Source organism: Protopterus annectens, chromosome 9.part0 (assembly GCF_019279795.1).
Source record: "Protopterus annectens isolate FY-2018-M chromosome 9.part0, PAN1.0, whole genome shotgun sequence".
Taxonomy (NCBI): Eukaryota; Metazoa; Chordata; order Ceratodontiformes; family Protopteridae; genus Protopterus; species Protopterus annectens.
In genome coordinates this window covers 84,751,457-84,760,053 of record NC_056743.1, presented here as the reverse complement: position 1 = coordinate 84,760,053, position 8,597 = coordinate 84,751,457, and positions in this window count along the sequence as shown.

Below are 8,597 nucleotides of genomic sequence, written 5' to 3'. Positions count from 1 at the left end.
TTTATCAAAGTCATGTCTCCCAGCGCTTTCAGCACATTCGATAAAGTCTACTGCTATATGGTTATGACTGTACTATTGCATCTTGCATCTACTTTATTGCTGAGAGACAATGTAATTGGCCAACGTACTGTAACCCCACAACCTTGCAGCCATAGCTGTAACTGTAGTCTCAAAAAGTTCTGTCATTTCAATAGTACAATATGAATACAGCTTTCGTCATTTCCACTTCACTCGGTAGATAAAATATCTTCTCTTTCTTAGTGCTATCAAGGCAGAAGAGTGACCTGCCTTATCTGAAGATATTTTCAGTCTTTCCTTCTGACAAAAGCTATAGAAACAACTTTTGTGTCTGTTGATAACTCCTGTCTTTATAAGGCATTGAACTGTTAATATTGAATTGAACTTAGGTCCTGTACAACCAGGACATGAACTATTACAAAGTCTACCCTTTCCCAGACAGGAACAAATTACACACATGCTATACTTGTTTTAGTTTCAGAATGTCTGTATTACTATTTTGAACCTTTACTAACCCCCCCCCCCCAAAAAAAAAAAAACTGCTCCTAAGCATTTGGCAAATACATCTTTATCTCAATCCAGTGAGCCTCCATTTTACTGAATGATGTTTAGGTTCATAGATTAGTACTAAGCTAACTGCCCTTGCGAGCCATTTTAAGCCTAGCCAATTATCCCTTGGGAGACTCAAACCCTGCACCTTGTGTTTGTAATGCAAACACTTAACCATTAGGAAACTCTCCCAACCCCAGCAAAACAAAATCTATCAGTGGTATTTGGCTTAAAGTGAAGGTCTGCATTTGGGTTTCCCATGTGGGGGATTGCGCCACCATTTTCTTAATTCAGCTACCTTGAGGATGAACTGGATGATGGACCAGGTTACAGACCCAGAAACTGAGCAGAATTCCATCAGGTCAATAACTTTTCAGCAGACTGAAAAGGCAATCAACAACTGTTCATTGGTGCTGTGATAGTGGAATTTTGATCAGGTTCTAGATGTCAGGGACAGGACTTTGAATTAGACATTCATCTATCATGTTATTCCATAAGAGACATTTATTTAATTTTAATGGTACTGATAAAAAAAAAATAAATTATACGGCATGTATGCTTACTTACTATGATACTAGGCTATTGGCCCGGAGGCCCTTATAAGCCTAGCCAAGAATTTTGCCCATGTTCCCACAAAGTCAGCACCTGTTTCCTCTGTCCAGCAGGGACACAGGTGGGATCCCAGGGGTATATTTTTTGTTTCCCATCCAGTTGTCCAGGTTCCTGTTAAAAAGGGCTAGATAGGTACTCTGCTTGAAATGGAGAGGCAGTCTATTCTACAGATGGGGGAGTCTTTGGGATGCAAATCTAACCCACCAACAAGTTCTGTTAAAGTTACAGACTAGGTTGAGGCCTTGCATGTGGGTTGCGTGATTGGAGTTTGATTTAAGGATATGCAGCAACTCCATCAAGGCTGGGTCTGAGATGGCTTTGTATGCTAGACACAGGTCACCTCTGACCAATCTGTATGAGACTGAGTAGAGGGACAGGGCTTTTAGCTTTTCTGTACAGGATAGGTGTTTGAGACCCTGGATTTTCCTGGTCAGGAACAACTGTGGTCTCTCCAGCTGCTGCATGTGCTTGGCAAGGTACATGCCGAAGGGGGCATTGCACTCAATAATGGGTATGAAAAGGGAGGGGTACAGGGATTTTATGATCTCCTTATTCCTGGATAAAATAACCTTATTTATGAGGTCGGCAATGTATAAAGCCTTCCGTACAATGGATACAACATGGTGGTCAAATGTCTGGTTACTGTCAACCTGGGTGCCAAGTCCCTCATAATTGATTGTGTGCTTAAACATTGTTCTTAATGTGATAATTAGTGGGGATGTCATTTTTCTCAAAGGGGATAATGATGCATTTCTTGGCATTCAGTTTGAGGCCATGCTTCCGGCAGTTATTAGTTTAGTTAAAGCCCTCTTGGAGGATGTCCACATCACTAGGGGAATTTAAGTCAGTGCCCAGCTTGCAGTCATCTGAAAACTTGGTCAGCCATAGACTGCTGGTTTTGGCTTGTACCTCAGAAAAGTATATCCCAAATGGTAGAGGTCCCAAGACCAATCCTTGGGGTACACTGCTCATTATGGCTTTCCATATTTTGACTGAGTGTGTTCTATCAGTGAGCCAGTTAGCTACCCATCTGGTGGCATATGGGTTGATGCCTAGCTGGGAGAGTTTATCTATTGTACCTGAGTGGAGAATAGTGTTGAAGGCTTTGGCTAGGTCAAGAAGGCACTGTCTTCCCCTTGTCCATGGCTTTGGTGACTGTTTCAAAGAAGTCAACCAAGTTTAACAGGCATGATCTCCCTTTGACAAAACCAAACTGTGTTGGGTCAAGCTGCCAATGTCTTTGTTTATAAGGTCCATGATAATGCATTCCATGGTCTTGCAGATCAGGATAGTTAGGCTGATGGGCTTATAATTGCCTGGGTCAGTGTTCAATCCACCTTTGTGTAGAGGGATGACAGTGGCTGTCCTCCATTCAGCTGGGATGAAGCTGGTGCTCAGGCTTTGGTTGAATAGGGTACCTAATGCAACTGAGAACTCATGTCTGAGTTCATGCAGGATACAGCCAGGGAGGTTATTGATATTTTTTGCCTTTGGGAGAGCATTGAAGATCTGCACCCTGGTAATGAGGGGAGGGGGGCAGGTGCTGGGGATGTCCTGGTTTATTGATGGGGGGGGGCAGGGGGGTGAAGTTTTCACTGAACCTGTCTGCCAGCAGGTTGTCTCTATCTATGGTATTTGTGCCATTTGTAGTATTCTTGACCACCAGTTCAGAGCAGATTTGGGAGTTACCTTTGAGATTGTGGATGTATGTGAAGGAGGCCTTGTGACTGTCCTTACTGGATGTGGCCAATTTGGACTTGAAGTTAGCCTTATAGGTTTTCACCAGTGACCTTATTTTCTTGTTGAAAGGACAGATTGCTTCCAACTTGGCACCTGTTCCTTCTTGGTCCTGGACAGCAATTTTTTCCTTTTATTACAGAGTTTGTTTATTGCTGCTGACCACCAGACAGGTTTACTCTTCCTTGAGGAAGATGATTTGGTCCTGTCAGGTATTGCGGTGTCCATATAGCTATGTAGGTGCTCGTATAGTTTTTTGGTGTGAGGTTGGACATTAGTGCTAGTTCCAACTGAAGGGATGATGGCTGTGAAGCTGCTTATACCTGCTCTGAGGAGACTGTAGTCAGATATGGAAAAGTTTTTTTGTTTGACCCTGACAAGGGGGGGGGGGGGGTCAGCAGAGATGGTCACATCAAACGTGACCGCTTTATGATTGGATCTTACCAAGGGGGATGACACTGTAGGGGTGCTACAGTGGCTAAGCATGTTAGTTAGGAAGAGGTCCAGGATATTTTCACCTCTCATAGGGGTGTCAACCAGCTGATCAAATGCATTGGCTTTCATTCTGTGGTTGGGTAGTTAAAGTCACCCGGGATCAGGGTAGAGGGTTGAATCTTGATGGATTCAAGTAAGTCCAGATTGGTGGGTGTCCTGAGTCATGGCTGGGGGTCTGGTTCTATGACTTGAATGGGTGTTTTGTCAACAGTTAACTGCACTCTCCTATGCATCATACCATTTGACCAGCCTGGAGGTGTGTATGTCTTTGAAAAATATTGAAATTCCATCTCCTTTGGCTTTATATCCCTCTGTTTGGGGTCTGAAAGTATGGTAGCATGAGTAACCTGGTAAGGCTGGGGTGCTGTCCACAGCTCTGAGCCAGGTTTCAGTGGCTACACAAATGTCAGCATCCTCCAGGGTGAGGAATGCTTGCAATGAGTGCAGTTTCATGCTATGACTCCTAGCATTTAGCAGCATGGCCTTTAAATTTAGTTTGGAAGAATTTTTCATGTTGGTAATTTTGTGATCATGACTTTGTCTAAAAAAGCACTTTGCCAGAAGCCTGAACCCAGGGGAGACAGATGAAGGCCATCTCTGTCAGGTACTGGATTCCCTTGGAATGACACCAGTGACTAAGTCAATTGTTAAACTCAAGCATTTTCTGTTTGCACTGAGGCATCATTCTGGGTGATGGTAGGATGCTGTTTAAGGCTAGGGATGTACCTGCCTGGGACACACATTTAGCGAGCTCAATCATGTCTCTCTTCATATAGTCCAGAGAGGTACGTCTCAAATCATTCACACCAACAAGGACTTTGACAGAGTCATAACAGTACCTTTTGTTAAGAAACTTGGGTGCGTGCATGATATGGTGGATTCTAGCACCTGTCAAGCAAGTTACCATGATTTTCTTCTTCTCTAGCCTGGTGAGGGGCACATCTGTGTGTCTCATGACAGCGTCTCCTATGATTAGTATATGTTGGGTTTGTGGCTGGGCCTTAGAGGCTGAGAGTCACAGATGTGTGTACTATGTGTGATGCTTGGTGCTGTGGGTTGTGATGTACGCGTGCGTTTTTGCTTTGGAGGTCTCTTTTGTTTAGGTATTTTATTTATTTATTTTATATTTGTTGACCAGGTTTGTCCGACTGGGCTACAAATGCCTATTTTCAGTGGAGGCCTGAGGAGAAAAGCTCCAACAGAAAATAGAAATGTTACATATTAAGTACATATAGAAATACATTCATCAGTACCACAGATTATTGCATTACAGTGCCACACATTACGTTTGTCAGTACCACACATTACTGCATTAGTGTCATACATTACACTGTGGCAAGTGAAATACATAGAAATACATTCATCACAGGGATACATTCATAATTACATATTATATACATGATAGTGCAATAGTTAAATAGCTGAAATATTTTACTAGTTATGTTTGCACAGTGATGTACCAAGAGGAGAAGATAAAGTAGTAAGTTTGTTTATTGAAGGGAAGGAAGAGAGAAGAGAAGTAGAAGGTTATAGGGGAGTGTTTACGGGGGATAATTACATTGTCAAGTCCATTTTTCATGAAGGTATTTTTTGTAGCGGTTTTGAATTGATTGGGATGTTCAAGGGATCTTATATCTAGTGGTAGGCTATTCCGGGCCTTGGAAGGGTTAAAGCTAAAGACTAGGTGACCCATTTTGGTCCTTGGTTTGTAGATTTTTTAGTAGCCCTTGTTCAGAACTGCGGAGTAATCTACTGGGTAGGTAATGAGAGATTAGAGATGAGATAGTTGGACAGAAAGAGGGTTTGTAGAGAATGGAATGAATAATCTGAAACTGATTATAACAAAGCAGGTTAGGTAATTCTAGCTAATTTAGTTCTTTTAGTGAGAGACAGTGATGGGATTTGTAAGAATTTTGGGCAGCAAATCTGGCAATCCTGTTTTAAGTTGTTTCTAACTTGTTTAGTAGTCTGGTGTTGAGGCTGGTGAGAATTTGGGAGCTATATAGTAAAGGGGGTAAGAGATAGGCATTTGCAAGGGTTAGTTTTGCTGTTTTGGTAAAATATTTTTTGTTTCTATAGAGGAGACCTAGCTTGAGATGTGTTTTTCGGATACAATTACTGATGTGTAAATCAAAGGTTAGTCTATCATCAATAGTAACACCTAAGAGTTTTGTACTGGTGTCTACCTGCATTTGAGTATTATTTTGTGACAGTATGGAGAAGGAAGACTTTATGTGGTTGAGGTTTTTAGGGAGAAAGAGTAGTAATTTGGTTTTCTCTAGATTAAGGATAAATTGGTTTTCAGATAGTCAGTTTTCTACAGAGTTAAAAGAGAACTGCTTGTCTGATTTTAGCTGAGTTGGTGATTCAGCATTAGTGATAAGTGTAGAATCATCTGCGTATTGAATCAGTGAAGATCTAGGACAGGAAGAGTAGAGAAGGTTGGTAAAGATGTTAAAAAGAAGGGGCCCAAGGATGGAGCCTTGTGGAACACCCGTTTTAACAGGAAGAAGAGGGGAGAAAGCTGAGAGCCATTTGAGAGAGAGCTGTTAAACCAAGATATGGTGGATGGAGAGAAGTGTAAGTTTGCTAATTTAAGGAGAAGTTTATGAGAGACTGTATCAAAGGCGTTAGAGACATCAGTGAAGAGACAGGAAATATGTTAGTTACTGTCTCTAGCTAGTGATACAGAGTTTAGGAAAGACAGGAGAGCTTCTGTATAGTGCTGTGCATGGGACGAAAGCCATGTTGGGTAGGTGTGAGTGGATTTTCTTGCAGAAGGTAGTATAAGACTTGATTGTGTATACATTTTTCCAGAATTTTGGAGAGTGGTGAGAGTATGGCTATGGGTCTAAAATTAGTTATATCTGTGGAGTTTCCTCCTTTGTGTATTGGAAGGGTATAAAATTGCTTCCTGATGGAAGGGACTGTGGATTCCGTAATAGAGTGGTTTATTTATTTATTTATAGAATCTGGGAAAGCAAGAACATCAGCAGCAACCTAAAGGAATGCGGAGGGAATGTTGTCTATGGATGTGGAGCAAGGTTTTAATTTAGATAGTAGAGTTTTAATATAGTTAGTGGAGACAGGTTTGAGATAGAAGGTAGTGGTAGGGTTACTACTGATGGAAGAGTTTGAGCTATTAAGTCTGTTATTGTTGGCGGGATGATTTGTGTCTTGATTTAGTAATTTGGATTTTGAGTCTATAAAGTAGTTGGTAAATATGGAGGCAGTTTCCTTATGTGTTTTGTCAGGATGAGGGTTAGGGGAGGCTTGCGTACCTGGGTGTAGTATTTGATTTACAGAGTGCCAGAACTTATTAGGGTTGCATTTAAAGGTAGAAGATGGATTATTATAGAAGTTTTTCTTTTCTTTATTTATGTGACTTTTGGCAAGATTTCTAAGTTCTTTATATTTCTGGAGGTTTGGTTGAGGTTTAGTTTTAGTCCAAATTTTCCATACTCTGTCTTTATTTTTTAGTAGTGCATGTGTGTTTATGGTCAGCCATGGGGCTATATTAGAGTTTATGCAGACTGTTCTAAGGGGTGCCACAGAATTTAAAATACTAAGGAAAGTGGAGTTCAAAAAGTGGACAGCTTCATCCAAAGGGAGTAGTTTTAAATATGTTTTTGTTGAGAACCTCCACATATGTAGGAATGTGTTGTAGAGGTGCGGTGTTCGTAGTGTTTATGCAGACAACCTTCTCAGTGCCAGATGTACTGGCTTGTGACTGAGACAGCAAGGATTTGAGCTTCTTAATGTAATTGCATCTCTCACATATTGTGTTTCTAGGTGGTAGTAGTAGAGGGCTGCCTGTGCACATAAGGATGTTGCCACACTGTCTCAGGATGCCCATATCAACTAGAATAGCAGGAGAAACCATAGGAAATTGTCCATCCGTGGTTGTCAGAATCTGTGGAAGAGAGGTCAGGGATAGCAGAGTGCGTACTATTTGAGGAGAGTATCTGTAGGTGTGAGTAGGACTGGATAAACTCAGTACAGTAGCTGCAAGCAAGGGCTTCACTTACACAGGAGTGCTGGTAAGGGAAAAAATGCAACTAAGATCCCTCAACGGGTTAAAAACAGTGCAGCGGTGGTCATACATCTCAACCTGTTAGAGCAAGAAATCTGGACAAAGGCACAAATAATGGGGGGACAAAGGCCCAAAAATGGGGACAATTTTTAAATATTGCTCTAACAAACTTAGAACATTGATAGAATAACAGGTTTTGCATTAACGTAAATTTTCTGATGAGCATGAAGTCTGAAACTCAAATATTTGTCATTATTTTCTGAGTTCAGTCCTCAATGATTTGCCAATGAGTTGCCAGAAAATCATAGTTTTATAAGCAATAGACCTCAAACATGAGGCAAAAATCTGGACATTCTGCAAAAATCTGGACAGATGAGAGGTATGCAGTCAGTGCGCAATGGGCAAAAAGCACAAACCCGCAGGGTTTAAATACCACAAAACCAAAAGTAAAATAGAAACATTGGAATTGACCAACCAACCCTTTGTCCCTGACCTCTTAGCTCAATACCCTATGCCAGACCAGTTCCAACCAGTTCACTTACTCCCACTAAGTGCACGCAGGTCCTGGCCAACACAAGATGGAGTAACAGGAAACACAGGAATCACACAAACAGATCTGGACACAGCAAAACTTGTAACCAGACTATGCTAAGGATATTTAAACTCTGTTTAGGTCAATTTAACACAGGAGAACATACACACACTTAAATATAACAGTAGCAAACAAGAGCAAACTTATTTAAACAAATTGACCAATTAACCAATAAAAAAGTTCAAAACTGAACCCTGTTCCAGCAACCTTCAATCAGACAAGTTCTAACGGCACACTCCTGGAACTAGAGTGCAGGGGAATCCTCTCCAAAAAAGATGACCTGGATTAGTGCTCAAGTTATAGAAAAAGAGCTAGATTCAGCAGGTCTGAATATAGTCTATGCTACAGCAAACAAGGCGCATCAATTTCAGAAAGAGTTCAAATAAGCAGGCACAATAAGCCTTTAACCAGCAATTCCCAGCTCAGAAGGGCAGAATCTGCTCTCTCCTCCCGCAAGAGTGCAGACCACAAGCCTTCTTAATGTAAAACAACTGGTCTGAAGCCCAAGTGCTTTAACCAAAAGACTTAGAATAACAGTTACAATTTAATCAGGCTACTAAC